Source organism: Mirounga angustirostris, unplaced genomic scaffold (assembly GCF_029215605.1).
Source record: "Mirounga angustirostris isolate CCGP_5_RB_7025 unplaced genomic scaffold, mMirAng1.0.hap1 SCAF_3, whole genome shotgun sequence".
Taxonomy (NCBI): domain Eukaryota; kingdom Metazoa; phylum Chordata; class Mammalia; order Carnivora; family Phocidae; genus Mirounga; species Mirounga angustirostris.
The window spans coordinates 187,722,754-187,743,162 of record NW_026991711.1 but is presented as its reverse complement, the minus strand read 5'-3'; the positions used below and the strand labels follow the sequence as shown (position 1 = coordinate 187,743,162).

Here is a 20,409-nt window from a genome sequence, read left to right as displayed (position 1 = left end):
AGGATTGGAACTCATAAAGAATTAAAATGAAAGAAAATAAAATAAACAGCCACATACTGATAAACAGCAAGTCATTCTTTCTGAGAAAAAAAAATGGAAATTGCCTAGACCAAGGACCATCCTCCCAGAGATTAAAAAACACAATAGGCTTCTTCCCCTTCCATTCCCTGGAGACTGCTCTGGCAAACATTTCGGGATTGTGAAATCCTACTCTCAATGTTCAGTCTTGATCTTACTTGACCTTGCTGTAGCACTTGACAGAGTTGAACATTCCCCCTGTTCTTGAGCCTCTCTACTTCCTTGGCAGACATGACAGGAGGGCTAAGCGTGCTCGTACTCCTTCCTTTTAAGAACAAGGGTCACATCCACAGCCCCTCCTGAGAGACAGGCAAGCAATTTCTGCCCCAGGTGACCAGTTCTGAAAGAACCAGGAGTGGGTCCCTAACCCAATAATCTATGATCTAGTGGTGTGTCTAATCTAATGATGTGTCAGAAACTTCTATTTCTGGTAATACAGTGGAGTCATTTTTCTGAAAAACCTTCTGATAGCAAATTACTACAACTGCTAAATAAAATATTACCAACTTCTGGAGAGCACAGTTGAGCTCTCAAGAGAGAAAAGAAAATCCCCAGGAGCTAAAATTCGAGTGAGAGTTAGAAACCAGAATACATGGAAGCTGAGGCTACAGAGACCCTGGGAGCACATCCTGGATTCAGTGCCAAGAGGCTTGTAGTTTAAAGCTGCAGGGGGTAGAAGTGCCTGGGTGGCTCAGTCAGTTAAGCGTCTGCCTTCTGCTCAGGTCATGATCTTGGGGTCTTAGGATCGAGCCCCGCATCGGGCTCTCTGCTCAGCAGAGTCTGCTTCTCCCTCTGCCCTTCCTCACCGCTTGTGAGTTCTCTCTCTCTCTCTCAAATAAATACTTTTTTAAAAAAAGAATTAAAAAAATAAAGCTGCAGGGGGACCAGGAGATAAGGCTTTGATCATATGAAATGTAGAGTAGAGACGCAGAAGTTAGCCTTCTGCAAAAAAAAATCAAGACCCTTAAAGGGCCATCAACTCAGTGAAAAGGTAGGCTAGAAAAAAAAATGCACATACAGTGAAGAAAAACATCAAGCAATGTGTGTGTGTGATGGGGCGCCTGGGTGGCTCAGTCGGTTAAGCGTCTGCCTTTGGTTTAGGTCATAATCCCAGGGTCCTGGGATCGAGTCCCGCATCGGGCTCCCTACTCAGTGCGGAGCATGCTTCTCCCTCCGCCTCCCTCTCCCTCTGCCTGTCGCTCCCCCTGCTTGTTCTCTCTGTCAAATAAATAAAATATTAAGAGGAGGGAAGGGAGGGAGGGAGGGAAGGAGGGAGGGAGGGAGGGAGGGAGGGAGGGAGGGAGGGAGGAAGGAAGGAAGGAAGGAAGGAAGGAAGGAAGGAAGGAAGGAAGGAAGGAAGGGAGTGTGTGTTGATGTGGGCTCCAGCTGGGAACACGGGTGAGTTGCCCCCAGAGATCCATAAACATGGGCTTGCCAGAGTGCAGTGTAGCTGCGCTAACCCCAAGCACATACCCTAACTTAAAGTGAGCCTAGGTTGGTAGTATCCCAAGGCACTGGCTGAACCAAAAAATCCTCTCAGAACTATCCACTTCAGAATATTCCCACACTCAAAAAGCCTGATAAATGCTTACAAAACACATGAGGAAGAGAGCTGGAGGAAGAGAGCCATCATGTTTGAGAGTCAGAAAAAACATAGCAAAATGTGGTGCAAAATAATTTTAGGTCCTAAAAATGACAAATATATAACATTTTAAAACTATAATGTGTATAAAGAAATACAAGATAACCTGGTGGTGGGTACTGAGGAGGGCACATTCTGCATGGAGCACTGGGTGTTATGCACAAACAATGAATCATGGAACACTTCATCTAAAACTAATGATGTAATGTATGGGGATTAACATAAGAATAAAAAAAAAAAGAAATACAAGATAAAATAAACACAAGTAATAGCTTACTAAAAGACAAATTTTAAAAGAATTAAATAGGGGTGCCTGGGTGGCTCAGTCGGTTAAGCGACTGCCTTCGGCTCAGGTCATGATCCCAGAGTCCCGGGATCGAGTCCCGCATCGGGCTCCTTGCTCGGCGGGGAGTCTGCTTCTCCCTCTAACCCTACCCCCTCTTGTGCTCTCTCTCTCACTCTCTCTCTCTCTCAAAGAAATAAATAAATAAAATCTTTAGGAAAAAAAAAAAAGAATTAAATAGAACTTTCAGAAGTAAAAAGTAACTAATGTTGGCAGGTAACTTTATAGGTAAATGCACTAGACTTTCTCCCTGATTACATTAGATGGTTAAAAGCAAAAGTATAATAGTGTCTGGTACGGTTCTCAATGCATGTAAAGGAGATATTTAAGACAACTAATTATAAAGTAGGGAGGATAAAGGGGCCTAAATGGTGGTAAAACTCCTACATTTCACCTAAAGTGGCAAGATATCAATACTAAGTAGACTATGACCCAAATTTATCTTGAAATTCAACACAACTCCTATCAGATTCCAAGGTTTCTTGTAGATGAAGACAAGCTTATCTTAAAATTTACATGGAAATGAAAAGAACTGTAATAACTAAGAGGTCCCTGCGTGGCTCAGTTGGTTGGTTGGGCATCCAACTCTTAATTTCAGCTCGGGTCATGATTTTGGGGTTGTGAGATCAGGCCCCAGGTCGGGCTCCCTGCTCAGGGCAGTTTGCTTCTCTCCCTCTTCCTCTGCCCCTCCCCACACTCGCACGTACACCCTCCCTCTAAAATAAATAAATCTAAAAAAAAAAAAGAACTAGAATAACTAAAATAATGAATAACTAAAATTAATGAATTAACCTAAAATAAAAATTGGAGGAAGCCTACTACCCAATTTTAAGCTATGCAGCAAACAAAATCAAGACAGTGTCATGTTTTCAAAGGTACAGACACAACGACGGTGTCATGTTTTCAAAGGGACAGACACACAGACCAATGGAACAACACAGAGAACCCAGTAACAGACCCATACAAATATGCCCAACTGAATTTTGACAGAGGTGCAAAAGCAATTCAAGGGAGGAAAGGCAGCCTTTCCAACAAATGGTGCTGCAACAACTGGACATCAATAGACAAAAAATAAACCCTGACTGAAACTGCACATCTTATACAAAAATTAATTTCAAATGGACCTAACATAAAACTATAAAACTTTTAGAAGAGAACATAAGAGGAAAACTTTATGACCTAAGATCAGGTAAAGAGGAGTGCCTGGCTGGATCACTCAGTAGAGCATGCAACTCGTGATCTCAGGGTCATGAGTTCAAATCCTACAACGGGAACAGAGCTTACTTAAAATTTTTTTTTTATTTTTTAAAATATTATTTAAAAAAAAAAGATTGCAGGAAGAGCTCTTAGACATGACACCAAAAGCATAATCCATCAAGAAATAAAAAGGATAGGCATGTCTGGGTGGCTCAGTAGGTTAAGAGTCTGCCTTCAGCTCAGGTCATGATCCCAGAGTCCTGGAATTATCAAGGCTCCCTGCTCAATGGGGAGTCTGCTTCTCCTTTTCCCTCTACCCCTTCCCCCTGCTCATGCTCACTCTCTCTCACCCTCTTTCTCAAATAAATAAAATCTTAAAAAAAAGAAGAAGAAAAAGAAAAAGGATAAGCTTTTTTTTCATTTCTAGGACCCATTGACGTAGCTGAATTACGAGTTAAATTTTTACTCAATATGTTGAACATTAGAGCTCTTCTCAGAAGACCAAAAGGAATAGTTAGAATCTCAGTTCTCTGTTTTATCCTTTAGTATAGTGGACAGGTAGAAGGGACTTATGTATATATAATTATTTCATTTTAATGAAAGACACTGGCTGGACACTGTTTACCTACAACCTATCATTTTAGGATCATTGTGAAAATCTCCAGGGAATTAAACTTGAAGAGTTTCAGACTTTCAGAAATAATTCTGGGGCTGCTGGCAACAATCAAGGGTTATTAATAAAGAAAAAAGACCATCTCATGTTGTAGAACATCTTGAACTGCTTCTTTAACTTATAAAGTATTATAACTCATAGTGGAATTAAAGGTTCATAGTTTTAGTCTAAATTTAAAAACCATTATACTAGAAAGCATAATAGGCTTAGATTATGAAATATTTTGTTCACTTCTGCAACCCCAAAGCCTAGCAAAGTGCCTGCTAAATAACAGCTCAGTAAAGTTTAGAAGAATTGTACCACTTCCAAAGGAAAAATGAAATGCTAAATTGAAGGGACTGAAATCATGAAACTCACTGAAAGTCTGTCACCGAAAGCCATCTACCACAATCCATCAGACCCCATTACTTTCACTCTACACTCTCAAACATGTAACAGCCCCTCTGTCATTGTTCTAGTACTGGTCCATACTGCCTCTCTCCTAAACTGACAGCTAATTGCCCCTCCTGCTTCATATCCTGAATCCCAAGGCCAGTTTACCCTTCCTAACGTATGGTCTGATCATGGCATCACCCTACATAATTCTCATGGCAATGAAGGTTCTTCAGCATCTGCTAACATTACTTGCTACTTTTGTTTCACTTCACACATCCTCTCATGATTTATGCTGTTGAATGAAACATCCACTTGTTCATTCAGTCACTCATTTAACAAAAATGTGTTGAGCTCCTACACTAGGCCAGGTACTATGCTTGACCCTACGGAATACAATGGAAAAGAAAAAGAGACTCAATTCTTCCTTTCATGAAGCTTAGTTTAGGGTGAAAGAAAAGATGTTAATCAAACAATTATACAAATTGATGTGTAATTTCAAACTGAAATGTATACCCTGGAGTGGGAGTGTATATAACACACCCAAGGAATGTGGCTATAGCTCTGAGAAAAGGGGAAAGTGAGGTAAGGTCAGGCTGGAAGGAAAGCAGGAAACCCTGCTAGAACTTGCAGGATATATGAAGAACTTTGGTTTTTTTCTAACAAACAAGGGGGAGGTACTCAATGTTTCAAACAGGAAAGTGAATGGTCAGATTTACATTCTAATATGATCACTCTAGCTTCAGGGTAGAATATGGGTTGGAGATGAGAGGACAAGAATGAATGGGGTCCCCAGTTTGGTGGGTATTTGATCAGTCCATGTAAAAAATGATGGTATTGAGATCAAGAAATTTTAATCAAGAAATATTTAGGAGCCCAGAACAACAAAACGTGACGGACTAGGCATGGAGGGTGAGGGAAAGAGGATGATCAAGGACAACTTCATGTTTTCTGGCCTATACAGTTGAATGGACGATGGGGACATTCACTGGGACAAGGTTACGGGATTGGGTAGACAAGCAGGGATCGTGAGCCTAGTACTGCACAAGCTGAGTGTGAGGTGACTCTGCAACACCAACAGATGACATCAAACAGGCAGCTGGATATCAAAGTCAGGAGCTCTGACAATGTCTGGGCTGAAGTCAAATCTGACAGTCACCAGAGAACAAACAGTAATTGAAGTCATGAACACAAATGAGATCAGCCAAGGGAGAGGGTAGGAAGAAAAAAGAGAAGGAGCCTCAGATTGAGACTTGAGGAGCCTCAAAGTTCAACAGGCATGGAGAAGATTATCGCAAGGCAGAAAAGGAATGGCCTCCTCTGAAAGAGGTATAAGAGAAAACCCAGGAGAGTGTGATGTTAAGAATCAGGATTTCAAGAAGGTAGTGGACAATAAAGTCATACATGGCTAGGAGAAGTGAAATAAGAACTGAGCATTCATCAGGGCGCCTGGGTGGCTCAGTTGGTTAAGCAACTGCCTTCGGCTCAGGTCATGATCCTGGAGTCCCGGGATCGAGCCCCGCATCGGGGTCCCTGCTCCGCAGGAAGCCTGCTTCTCCCTCTCCCACTCCCCGTTTGTGTTCCCTCTCTCGCTGTGTCTTTCTCTGTCAAATAAATAAATAAAATCTTAAAAAAAAAAAAAGTTTAAAGAACTGAGCATTCATCAGATGTAGCAGCACGGATGTCCCAGGAGCTTGGTGAGAGCTGTTTTAGTAAAGTACAGAAAAAACAACCAACGAGAAATAAGCTGAGGAATTAATGGGCAGGGAGAACATGGAACTAATGAGTCCAGGAGACTCTTCTGTGAAGTCTGGCTGTGAAGAGGAAGAGATGAAATAAAAAAAAATAGGGTTTCCATTTGTTGTTGCTATCATTTTCATTAAAGGGGAAACTTGAATGTGTTAAAATATTGATAGAAAAGAGCTGAGAAGGTGAGGCCAAAGATAAATGATAGCTTCTGTGAGGGGAGAAGGGGGACATAAGGAAGTGTACATTTTGACTAACACTCCCCCAACACATCTTGTGTTCCTCAAGCTTACACAATTCACTCACCATCCACTCCAACCTCACTCTTAAAATTTCACCCTTAAAGAACAGCTCAAATTCCATATCCTCTCCCTTCTATGAACCTCACCTAATTTCTCTAGCTTTTGGGATCCCTTCTCTGTACTCCTATGGTGTGCTATGTTTTCCACATTTTTCACTACAAAATCATGTATAGCAGGTTCCACAGAATACGCAGGGGGGAAATGACCATTCTACTTTCTGTCCAGCTCATGTCCTACCTCCTCAATATAGCCTATCCTAACCATACCAGAACAAAGTAGTACCTCCCTTCTAAAGTCCTGAACAATTACATCGTTCAGCATGTCAGCATGTCAGAATGTAAAGCTCCAAAACTGTGGGGCCTTGTCTGTCTGGTTCACCACTATATCCCTGGTGCCTAGTAGGGCTGGCACACAGAAGGTACCCAGGAAATGGTTATTGAATGAATTAATTAAAAGAGATGCCCTGTTACTCTTCAACAACTATAAATTATTTAAGAGCAGGAACTATGGGGCGCCAGGGTGGCTCAGTCAGTTAAGCGCCCAACTCCTGATTTCAGCTCAGGTCATGATCTCATGGTGGTGAGATAGAGCCCCGAGTCTCTGAGCATGGAGAGACTGCTTAAGTATGCTGAGCATGGAGCCTGCTTAAGATTCTCTCTCTCCCTCTGCCCCTCCCCACTTCCCTGCCCCTGCCCCGTGCATGTGTGCACGCGCACGCACACACACACTCTCTCTAAAAAAAAAAAAAAAAAAGAGCGAGGACCATGTCTTATGCCTATTTCTACACAGTGCCCTACAAAGGAGAATGCATGTTCTTGATTAACACGATGATAATTTATTATGGCCTAATGTCATAACGGGAATTGAAAAGACAGTTTGGCAATATACCTTGACACTGATGAAAAAGAATGAAAGTCTATGTAATGTTTCTCAACTATAATTTTAAAAGATAATAGTTGTCTTCAAAAAACTACAACATTTCCCCATATTCCAGAATTTAAGAGAACCCTTAAAGATAATTGAACTAACTTTCCCCTGCTTATGAAGTGCTTTTATAAATTCATGTAACACAAAAATTTCGGTGCCTATTATAACGTTTAAGTGAATTCTGGAGTTTAGTATTTTCACATCTTGATAATACACAGGAGTACATCACTAAAGGCAAGAAGTACATTAAGGATATTGCTAGAATGCATCTAAGTATCATCTCCCTGCCTAATAAAGACAGAATCATCTTTTTTTTTTTTTAAGATTTTATTTATTTATTTGAGAGAGAGAGAATGAGAGACAGAGAGCATGAGAAGGAGGAAGGTCAGAGGGAGAAGCAGACTCCCTGCTGAACAGGGAGCCCGATGCGGGACTCGATCCCGGGATTCCAGGATCATGACCTGAGCCGAAGGCAGTCGCTTAACCAACTGCAACTGAGCCACCCAGGCGCCCAAGACAGAATCATCTTAATGTCATTGAAGTACCAGAGTTCTGGTCATAAATGACACAACAACAAATGTAAGATATGCAATCAGGCAGCATACAAAATCAAAATCAAAAGAGATCAACCCAGGCTCTTCTCAAATAAAAGCTTTGCTACCAAATAAGCTTGACCCCAAAATACTATGAGGTGGAAACTGCTTCATTTTTCAGTAAACAGCTTCATTGGTCATGTGTACTTTGTACAGGATTATGTTATAAATTCAATCTCATGTTTCTCTCCCATATTTTATTACTATAATTAAGTCATCTACAGAATTACCAAATTGGAACAAATAAGATTACAAATAAGATTATGCTTTAAAGACTTTCATACCAAATGTCATTTTCAACCCCCTGAAATTTACTCCAGTCTCTCTTTTGGGATAAATGTGCAAACTTTGGAGACAAATTTTAGAAAAAGTAGCTGAAGGCTCGGGTCAAACACAAGTACCTTTAGAAATAAGAAGAAATCTCTTTTTATCCAGTGAGGAAGGAACAGAGAAACTTGTGGAATCTAGAATAGGGACCAAATAAAGACTTCATTTTTTTTATAACAGAAATCAGAATCTCTTTAGGCAAAGGAAGGTACCCATCGGTGTCAGAATTCATACTCAGCACCAAATAGCAAAAGAAAGCATCTCAAAAACATACAGGGTTTTATTTTCATAATGTGTGAGCAGTCAGTCACACTGGAAAATCTCTGCCGTGATCAGTAAACTTGGGCAAACACAGAATAAAATAATATTCTCTCCTGACATAATTCAGGGCAATATTTCAGCAGCACTGAAAAAGCCACTCTAGAAGGTATTAGAAATCGTGACATGTATTGCATGAACTCCTAGTCCATGCTATCAAATAAAGTCTGTCTGCAATCTTTTCACTTTTCTTCATTACTTTTTGGAGAGGTTCTTTTATCTTTTCATTTTGGAAATGTAAATACACATACAAAATAGAAAGAATGAAGTAATAAATACATGCTCATCACTCAAATTCAACAACTACCAATAAATAGCCAATGTTTTTCATCTACTCCTACACACACACACACACACACACACACACAGGCTTCATATCCCCCATATACACATATACATACTAAATTATACTGAAGCACATGGGAAGACTTTTAAATTCCCTTTTAAGAACTCTAAATTACAGGGCATAAATGGCAAAATATTCTATTCAGCAAACAATTCAGTGATAGCTACTGTTATCCCTTAAGGCCTTTACTTACATAAAGCATAAATTTTATGGAACAAGGTTATCATACAGGTGTAATCCAAATTTCAGGCTATGATACAGAACAGCTACTTAATAATAAAGCTGAGAATATAATTCATCCACCAGCTATATGCATAATTTAAATGGTAATCAAAGCCATTATCTACCCACAAACACTAATCTCAAAATTAATAAGACAAAGGAAAGAGCTGCAAAGCTTACCCACATGGCCAATTTTACCATGGCAATCTAGAAAAATGTCTAACTTTTAGAATCTATAATCAGATGAACAGAATGACTAAAATATACAAGAAGTGAAAGTAATTTTCCCTAGGTTCATATGATATCACATGTCAGTTTTCATGAAAAAAAAAAATTTTTTTTATTTTATTTATTTTATTTTTTTATTTTATTTTACACAAGAGATTATTACCAAGCTGGCTTCTGTGTTAGCTCTTTATTTTTAGAACTCTGTCCGTTATATCATTACTTTCTTCTCGGGAAAATGGGGCTACACCAATGCCTACTCTCAAAGGCTGCAGCCACAGACATCTGGAATTTACTCTCTACGGGAAGCCCTCGCTGAGGACCATGCTCCCGCCTACAACACAAGGTGCTTATCATGCACTGTAGACAGTCCCGGGGGAAGACAAGCCAAGTCACAAGCAGTTGTACTGTCCCCTCGAAAATGACAATGAAGATTTCTAGCATTATTCAAGGCATCTGGAGGAATGCAGGACACCACATTCCAAATGGCAAAAAGATGAAGACTGAATCCAGACCACAGATGGAAAAACGGGGAAAGCTGGATGACCCCTAAGCCAACTTGTCAATTTGGAATCTGTCTGTCAGCTGAGCGCCCTGGACTAGGGGACCTTGAGAGAGGCCTCCCAAGACAAACTGATGCTAGCCCTCCTTTCTGTAGAGAAACTGTGGTTCACATTCACACCATTCAACAGAAGTGAGTTTGAAAGATGGTGACTCTAGGGTTTGTGGCTTTTCAAAATTCTACATTTCCCAGATAGAAACCTCTACCACCCACAAGGGCATTACCGCGGATGTAACAGTTAATCACTTCAGGTAGAGAGCAGAAAAATAGGACGATCCAAGGAAGCAGAGAACCAAAAGAAGTCCAAGAACGCTGAAAGGCAACTAAGACCTGCAGCATTTCTTCTCCTTGCTTCTTCAAAAGCAGAACTCAAAACAGCAGCACCGGAATCCCTACTTCTCGGGGAGACAGACAAACCTGAGGTCTAGAGGCCCCGGGGAAACAAGCTGGTCCTCTGCTTCCACTCCAGACCTCCAGTTTCCCAGGGTGGATGCAAGCCTTCTGAGCAGAGCAGCAGAGTACGGGACACTGACTCCACAGCCAAGTTCAGAATCTTCTGATTATTTTAAAACATCAGACAGCCAATGTTCAATTTGTCATTTATCGGGAAGCTACGTCACTAAGATCTTGCTGTCTCTAGATGCACATAAAATATAAGGCTTATATTCATACACAGGCTTTGTGCAAATTTCACTAATCCAGATGTGAGGAAATCCAAAGTTATGATTCCCACAGCAACTGTAATCTTGGCAAACCCAGACTCATGTATTCTGTACTACTTCAGACGGTAGTGACCTTAAAAGAAACTCAGAATAAAGCACATTTTAATCTCCACATCTAATTACAAAGAAAAACTCTCAGATCAGAGATTAGAAAACCGCTTTCCTTCAGGGATAGTGGAGCTATTTCTTTGAGACAATTAACAAAGACTGGACCAAGCACTGAAGAATGTGCTAGAAGAAACAATCCTTACCTGGCCTGAATGACAGGGGCCAGGCAACTAACTTAATAAGGTTTCGTTTAAGCTCTCATTTCTGATTTGCTAAAACAACCAACTGGTGGCATTTAAACTTCATTTCAAACATTTAACACTTTCAGAAAGTACCCTAAATGCTAATCGGATGCAGAACAGGCTCAATTTTAGCCCCCACTTGAGGTAACAGATGAAACATCTGAAGCCACCACAAAATGGATTATCTACTAGAAAAGAAGTCAAAAAATACTTGCTCATGTCCACTAACATAGAAAATGGTTTCACTGGTCCTTAGTTCAAGGTTAAAATGCCAGTTTCTGGAAAGCTAGGTGCCACCCAATAAGCTATAAGATTAATGGAAGACAGCAGAGCTTAGTGGTTAAAAGGCTTCTGCAGCCAAAATGCCAAAGTTTGAATCTTAGTTCTGCCACTTAAAAGCTGTGGCTCTGGGCATGTTACTTCACATCTCTGTGCCTCAGTTTTACCATCTAAAACGGGCCGACAAAAAAACCTATCTTGCAGAGCTGTCGGGAGTACTAAATAAGGTAATATAAGTAAAGCTCTCACAAGAGTGCCTGGCAGATAGTAAGCACTCAAAAAGCATTTGCTATTATTAACGTAAGGTCATTTATTTTATCTTTGCAGCAATCTTTTTTTTTTTTTTTTTTTTGAGAGAGAGCATGGGGGGGGGGCAGAGGGGAGGGAGAGGAGAGAGAGAATCCCAAGCAGGCTCCATGTTCAGCTCAGCGCAGAGCCCGACATGGGGCTCAATCCCACAACCGTGAGCCCATGCCCTGAGCTGAAACCAAGAGTCAGACGCTCAACCAACTGAGCCACCCTGGCGCCCTAGCAGCAATCTTCATTTATTTGAAAAATCAGCACTCACACTTTTTTAAAAAGACCAAAAAATCTAAAAATACCATAATGGTAGTACTTTAATCAGTCTCTATAGCACAACAATAATAAATGACCTTGCCTCCTCTTGCCTTCTTCCTCTACCCATCTTGCTAACTAAAGACAGAGTCCAAACATTTCAGCTGCTTCATAATCTGTTGGCCCATACAGGCTTATTGTCTTCCCTACTCCTATTATAACCTTCTGCTTCAATCAAATTAGTTTTCTCACAAACCTCTAACTACAGCTTGTACTCATTCAACAAACATTACTAACTGGAGCCAAGCACATTACTAACATGACATGCAAAGCTTCTGCCCTTAAAAAGCTCACAGGATATAGCAGAAAAAGACATGTAAAAAATAGTTTCAATAGAAGAGAACTACAGTCACAAAAGAGCAAAAGTAAGGTAGCTGCACGGAGAGGAACTAGTAAACTCTGTTGGTGAAGAGGTCCCCTCTGGGAGGGCTTCACAGAGAGAGGCTTGTGAGAAACACTCAAAGATGAAGAAGCTGAGGAGAGGGTCAGAGGACAAACAGCAACAAGCATGGGCAAAGGAATTCTAGGTAATGAGGTGCAGCTGGACTGCTGGGGCGCTGATGGAAGCTAGAAGCTGGAAAACAGGGATAAGCAAAAGGAGTCTTGTACCCAAGTCAGAAGCACTGGGGAAAAGTTCTGCCCTGGAATCACCAAAGAATGTTCAGGGGCCTAACATGATCAGATCTGCATGTTACCATGATCACTGCAGCTGCAATTCAGAGGCTGATTTGGAAGGAGACACTGGGGACTGAAAAACCTATTAAGACAACTGGAAGGATCCAGGTAGCAGTGGGGATGGAAAAAAGGGAGACGGGTTCAAAATACAAATTAAGAACAGAATTGGTAAGACTTGGTATGAGCATAAGAAGAGGGGAAACCTAGGAGGGCTCAGAGTTAGCTCTAGCAACTGAAGAAATAAAAGAATGGTGATAACACGTAGGCAGGATCAAGAGTACACGACCCCAAATGCACAGCCTGGGTCTTTATTCTAAGAGCAATGGAAAGTAGGACAGGGACAGAACTTTAAAAAAAAGGTAAAAACCTAAATAGATCTTTAATCACAGAGAAGAAACCAGAAAACACTGCCAAAGATCCACACACTCCCCCCAAATTGCACCAGGCCAAGATGATTTGAGAGACAGGTAATTTCAATGTTATGGAAGCTTTTCAATTTATTCTACGAGGCTAAACAACCCCGATACCAAATCTGACAAAGAAAGAACACACACACTGTTTTTTACATACAGAACTACAGAGAAATTTTTATTATAAACAAAAATGCAAAACCCAATATAAAAAATAAAATACTAAGTCCAACATTAAGTTTTAAAAATTATAAAACATGAACCCATGGTAGAGATCTGTTAACATATTCATTAGGTGGGCGCCTGGGTGGCTCAGTTGGTTAAGCGACTGCTTCGGCTCAGGTCATGATCCTGGAGTCCCGGGATCGAGTCCCGCATCGGGCTCCCTGCTCGGCGGGGAGTCTGCTTCTCCCTCTGACCCTCCCCCCTCTCATGTGCTCTCTCTCTCTCATTCTCTCTGTCTCAAATAAATAAATAAAATCTTTAAAAAAAAAAAAAAACATATTCATTAGGTTAGTAAATTAATGGAATGGAACCAAATCATCATGAAGATAGAAGCCAAAAGGCATGTGTTTTATTTTGTTGTTTTTTGACTTGTTCCAAGAATTACTATCAAAGTGCATGCACTTGAGCCAGAGACCCTGGCCGCTTGTGTAGCATACTACCTACACTGCTTCTGAGTCCACCAGCCAGCCAGTGGCCTAGACTCCAAGCTCTAACAATGTGCACCCTACACCCGTTCTGAATTAAGACTTCTCAGTAAACTACTAAAAAGAATGTTTTTCTAATGCAATAAGATGAATTTATCAAGGAAACAACACCTCTTCTGTAGTATTCAGGCCAAGAATAATACATAACTTGAATTTAATCATGAGGAAACATCAAACAAACCGAATGAGGAACATCCTTAAAAAAAAAAAAAAAAAGAGGACTCTATTCTTCAAAAATATCAATGTCACAAAAGACAAAGGCTAAAAGAATATTTCCAGGTTAAAGAAGACAAAGGAAACAGGACAACTAAATGTTATGTGTGACCCTAGACTAGATCCTGCACTAGAGGGGGAAAGATGCTAAAAGATGCATTACTGATCAACTGATAAAACTTTATTTGTAATAGCCAAAAACTGAAAACAACCCAGATGTGCCCTTCAGCAGATAAATGGTGAAACAAGCTGTGGTACGTTCATGCCATGAAATACTACTCACAATAAACAGGAACGAACTATTGATATATACAATAACCTGGATGAACTGCAAGGGAATTATGTGGAGTGAAGCAATCTCAAAGGTTATGTACTGTATGGTTCCATTTATAGTATTCTTGAAATGACAAATCAGAGAGAGAGAGGAGAGTGTCACGGTTGCCAAGGGTTAAGAAGGCAGAGAGGGAGGGAGATGGCTGTAGCTATGAAAGGGTAGCCCAGGAGATTCTTGTGCAGGACCTATTTTGTATCTTGACTGCACTGGTGGTCACACAGATCTACAGATGTGACAGAATACACACACACACACACACACACACCCCCCAGTACAACTAAAACTAATGAAATCAAAATAACATGGGTGGATTGTATTGACATCAATTTCCTAGTTGTGATATTATGGTTACACATGAGGAAACTGGGTGAAATATCCACAGGATCTCTCTGTATTTCTTCTTACAACTGCATGTGAATCTACACGTATCTCAAAGTAAAAAGCTTAATTTAAAAATAAAGTTTAAAAAGCAAAAAACTTAAAACAAAAAATAACTTACAATTGTGAAGCACTAGAAGCATTCCTATTAACTTAAGAATAGGAAAAGGATGCCAGCTATTATAGTGTTATTTAATATCATTCTAAAGGCACTAGTCATTGCTATAACCAAGACCATATAAACATTAGAAAAGAGGCAAAAGATCAATGATAAATGAAATCCCTGCTACTTAGAAAATCCAGCACAATCAAAAGTATTAGAATGAGTTCAGACACTACTAAATTAATAGCCTTTTTATTATATCCCACTAATACTAAATTAGAAAACTGGGCAATAAAGAACTTGATTCTATTTTTAATTCTTTACCTAAGTCATATATAACTATTTTTTAAATATTTAAAAAACTGTCCCAGGAATATAATGACTATGTGTCTATAATAAGCTTCTCCAAACATATTCTCCAATTCTCCCCACTGAGCACCGTATTTGTTCTCTGATTTGCTGCATCTCAGTCTCTAGTCCAACCTTTACTTCAGAAGCCAAAAGCTAAAAAGTAGATTCAAAAATGTTTTCCAGTTCCCCAAGGCCTCAAATACTTTGCACAAGTCTAAGTCAGTTGTAAGGGATGAGGATCTAAGGTTCCTTCCAGCTCAGAATCTCCATCTTGCTAGGAGCCAGAATCCCTTTAATCAGTTCCAAGAGACTCAGTGTGAGTTCTTGTGCAGCCCTCAGGACCATCTCTCCACTTCATGAGGCTTCCCTCTCCCAGGAATTCCAAGTTCTTAGTCAGTGACACTCACTCTAGAGTAGACCCACATTAATCCACCCATTTTTAGTCCAGGCCTCTCACAGTAGCCACCATTTCAAACTCCAGCCATTTCTAAACCACTATCAGCTAATCCATGTCCTCCAGTGGATCCCTGTGCCATAAATCCTCTGTGAAAGCCAAGACAGTTTTTTTCACTCTATAGACAGAAGTGCTTAGCTCCAGGTCTTCAATATACAAGAAATATCCTCAGTTAAGAAGCAAGATAAGGGGTGCCTGGATGGCTCAGTTGGTTAAGCGTCTGCCTTCAGCTCAGGTCATGATCCCAGGGTACTGGGATCGAGCCCCGCATTGGGCTCCCTGCTCTGCGGGGAGCCTGCTTCTCCTTCTCCCTCTCCCTGCTTGTGCTCTCTCTCTCTCTCTCTCTGTCAAATAAATAAATTAATTAAAAAAAAAAAAAAGGAAGGGGGCGCCCAGGTGGCTCAGTTGGTTAAGCAAAACTGCCTTCGGCTCAGGTCATGATCTCAGGGTCCTGAGATCGAGCCCCACATTGGGCTCCCTACTCAGCGGGAAGCCTGCTTCTCCCTTTCCTACTCCCCCTGCTTGTGTTCCCTCTCTCTTTGTCTCTCTCTCTCTGTCAAATAAATAATTAAAAAAAAAAAAACAGCAGCAAAGATAAATAAATAATAAAGCTAAGAAACACATCGAAATTTGTAAATAATGTATGAGTAAGGTGTCAATTCAGATCAGTGGAATAAAGATAGATTTCTCACTAAATGGTGGTGGAACAATGGTCAACTACATAGGGGAAGGAAATGAATTGCCCCACACCAAATCTGATGGATTAAAGAAGTGACCACAAAATATGAAATGATAAAAAGATTAATAGATTCAATTGCAAAAAATTAAAATATGTAAGTATTGAACACACACCATATCATAAACAAATATAAAAGCAAATATCTTGCTTCCCATGTTAGGTAAATTACTCCAAAGTACAGAAAAAGATGAGGGGTGCCTGGGTGGCTCAGTTGGTTAAGCATCTGTCTTCAGCTCAGGTCATGATCCCAGGGTGTGGGGATTAAGCCCCCTGTCAGGCTCTCTGCTCAGTGGGAGCCTGCCTATCCCTCTGCCCCCCCCCCCATGCTTACATGCTCTCTCTCAAATAAATAAAATCTTAAAAAAAAAAAGAAAAAGATGAAAAACTCCCTAACATGCTAAATGTTAACTGTATTCTAGATTTCAAACCCAAACAAGGAAAGCACATAAGCAATAATAATAGTAATATAGGACAATCTCACTTATGAACACAGATGGAAAAATACTAAATAAGATATTAACAAACTGAATCCCAACAGCATATGGAAGATCATGCTCAAGATATATTCTAAGAGAATCTACATATTAATATGATTTACTACATAGTAACAGGGGGAGGTGGACAGCTTAATAAATGCCCAACAAAAAACATTATACAGTTTATCACCAATTAGTATTAAGCAGCATTAAAAAAAAAAAAAAAACCTTAGCAAATAAAGAAATAGTGCGAAAAAAGTCACGGTACCTGGGTGGCTCAGCCGGTTAAGCATCTGCCTTTGACTAGGATAGAGCCCCTCATCGGGTTCCCTGCTCAGCAGGGAGTCTGCTTCTCCCTCTCTCTGCCCTCCCCCCCACTTGTGCCCTCTCTCTCTCTCTCAAATAAATAAACTAATTAAATATTTTTAAAAAATAAGTCAGAAACAGTAAACATTGTACTTAGTGGTGTAATGTTAAAGTTCAGAAAGGATATCACCAACAACTCAACACTGTACCAGAGAGGTCCTCATCGATGTAATCAAAAAAGTTGGTAAAAAGAAGAAATATTGGAAAAGAGACTAGGTTTTCAATATTTACAGATAATATCACTATCTAGAAAATCTCAAAGGATATACTCACAATTTATTAAGACTCATGATTTCAGCAAGAATGCAGAAAGGGTAGATCCAAAATCAACAAATAAGTTATCACTAACGTTCCTATATGCCCACAATAATCTAAAAACAAAACAGAGAGAAAGATTAATTCTAAGTAGTAACCAAAATCACAAAATGCCTGAGGATAAAATTAATAAGACTGATATAAGATCTAAATTAAATTTTTAAATTATTTTTTAAAACACAGAAGACCTAAACAAAGAAACAAACCCTGCTCTTGACCAGAAAGACACAATATTATAAAGATGTCAGCTGTAAATTGATTAAAAAATTACAATGTAACCACAATTAAATTCAAATCATGACTTTTTTATAGAAATTGACAATCTCATCTTAACAATCAAATGGAAGAAAAAAGGCAAAGGATGCAAATGGACATTACTCCAAAGAAGATATATTCAAGGCCAAAAAACTCATGAAAACATGTTCAACATCATTAGCCATCAAGAAAATGTAAATCAAAACCACAATGAGGTCCCCTTCACACTCACTCAGAAGGCTATAACAAAACAAAACACAAACCAGAAAATAACAAATATTGGCAAGGATGTGGAGAAAGTGGAACTTTCATAAATTCCTGGTAGATATGTAAAATGGTTCAGCCACTATGGAAAACAGACTGGACGTTCCTCAAAAAGTTAAACATGGGATTACCATATGACCCAGCAACTCCAGTTCTAGGCATATACCCAAAAGAGTTGAAAATAATTATCCAAACAAATACTTATACACACATGTTCATAGCAGAACTATTCATAATAGCCAAAAGGTGGAAACAACCCAAATGTCCCTCAATGGATAAATAGTGGCATATACATAAAATGGAATCTTTTTTAGCCATAAAAATGAGTGTATCTGAAGGAATGAGCCCATGTTACAACATGGATGAAACTTAAAAACATTATACTAAGTGAAAAAAGCCAGACAGACACGAGGTCACATATGATTCCATGTATATGAAATATCCAGAATAGGTAAATGCACAGAGACATAACAGATTGATGGTTGCCAGAGGACAGGGAGAGGGAAGGAGCCCTGGGTCAGGCTCTCTGCTCTGCGGGGAGTCTGCTTCTCCCTCTCACTCTCCCTCTGTGTTCCTGCTCTTGCTCTCTGTCCCTCTCAAATAAATAAATCTTTTAAAAAAAAATCCAAGGATTTATATACAGAATATGTCAAGATGTCAAGACCTACAAATCAATATGAAAGAAGCAACCCAGTTAAAACAAAGTTAAACAAACAAACAAAAAAGAACAGACAAAAGATAGGAACAGTCAAAAAAAACTGAAATTTAATTGGCTAGTCTTTGCATAGGCATGGTATTATTCTTATGTGCAGTCAGGATAAAGAACCCCAAAACCATACCTATTTGAGGAATGGGGAGTGTCCGGGCTGCCCAAGGTACAGAAGAAGGGGAAAGACAGGAAAAATAAGCCACCTTCAAGGACTTCTACCCACTCACTAAGGTATGGCCCTCAGAGATGGGTTCTGGAGCGCATGGAGATGGAAGGTCTTAAAGGAAACTGGTTTATTTGTATCCAGTCAGAAAGCATTATCTTTTTTTTATTTCTAAAAGGCAGAAACATATGAATCTTATTCTTTATGAGACTGTGAGGAAAATTATTAAGAAATAAATTTATGTGGGCGCCTGGGTGGCTCAGTTGGTTAAGCGACTGCCTTCAGCTCAGGTCATGATCCTGGAGTCCCAGGATTGAATCCCGCGTCGGGCTCCTTGCTCAGCGGGGAGTCTGCTTCTCCCTCTGACCCTCCCCCCTCTCATGCTCTCTCTATCTCATTCTCTCTCAAATAAATAAATAAAATCTTTAAAAAAAAAAAAAAGAAATTTATGCTCCTAAGTACAAGCAGGCCAGGATTCATTATTGGCACAATGTGACCAAAGCAGACACACATAATGTTCTAGGGAGAAGCAAATCACTGAAAAATATCTGTATTGTGATTCCATTTTACAAATTTCAAAAACATGCAAAAATTAAAAAACAGTTTAAGGATACAAAGGATGTCGGGCGCCTGGGTGGCTCTGTTGGTTAAGCGACTGCCTTCAGCTCAGGTCATGATCCCAGGGTCTTGGGATCAAGTCCCACATCGGGCTCCTGGCTCAGCGGGGAGCCTGCTTCTCCCTCTGACCCTCTCCCCTCTCATGCTGTTTCTCTCCCACTCACTCTCTAATAAATAAATAAATAAATAAAATCTTTAAAAAAAAAAAAAAGGATACAAAGGATGTGGTTCAAGTATAAAGAAAATACAGGGCGCCTGGGTGGCTCAGATGGTTAAGCGTCTGCCTTCGGCTCAGGTCATGATCCCAGCGTCCTGGGATCGAGTCCCGCATCGGGCTCCCTGCTCCTTGGGAGCCTGCTTCTCCCTCTGCCTCTCTCTCTCTGTCTCTCATGAATAAATAAATAAAATCTTTAAAAAAAAAAAAAAATACAAAACTCAGGTTACCTCTGAAAGGGAAAAGAAGGGGTAGGATTACAAACAAGAACATAGATCTTCAACAGCAATGACATTTTTTCCTACACTTGGTGGTTGTTATATGGATACTCATTGCCCTATTATTCTGCATACCTTACATATATGTTTCATACATTATTTTATAACTTCTCAGTATTAATAAAAGACCATAATTTAAAAACAAAAAAACAATGTGGGACTAAAAAGGCACAGCATAATAAGTCAATCAGAGAAAGACATGTATCATATGATCTCACTGATATGAGGAATTCTTAATTTCAGGAAACTGAGGGTTGCTGGAGTGGAGGGGGTGGGAGGGATGGGGTGGCTGGGTGATAGACACTGGGGAGGGTATGTGCTATGGTGAACGCTGTGAATTGTGTAAGACTGATGAATCACAGACCTGTACCTCTGAAACAAATAATACATTATATGTTTAAAAAAAAAAAAAAAAGAAGATAGTAGGAAGGGAAAAATGAAGGGAGGGGAATCGGAGGGGAAGACGAACCATGAGAGACTATGGACTCTGAGAAACAAACTGAGGGTTCTAGAGGGGAGGGGGCTGGGGGGATGGGTTAGCCTGGTGATGGCTATTAGAGGACATGTATTGAAATAAAAAATGAAAAAGAAAGAAATTCAGATAT

At 39.9% G+C, this 20,409-nt stretch overlaps 1 protein-coding gene across 6 annotated transcripts in view; it reads right to left on the bottom strand.

Annotated features, from left to right (window-relative positions):
* The window catches only part of DIS3L2 (DIS3 like 3'-5' exoribonuclease 2), a 353,809-nt gene that overhangs the window by 320,510 nt on the left and 12,890 nt on the right, over positions 1-20,409 (bottom strand). For 4 of the 6 annotated variants that reach the window (XR_010410345.1, XM_064587247.1, XM_064587243.1 and 1 more), the window contains exon 2: positions 17,262-17,359. The exons of the other annotated variants lie outside the window; for them this stretch is intronic. The gene's annotated coding sequence lies outside the window, so the exon portion shown is untranslated. The remainder of the gene's footprint in view (positions 1-17,261; positions 17,360-20,409) is intronic. 6 annotated transcript variants of the gene reach the window in all.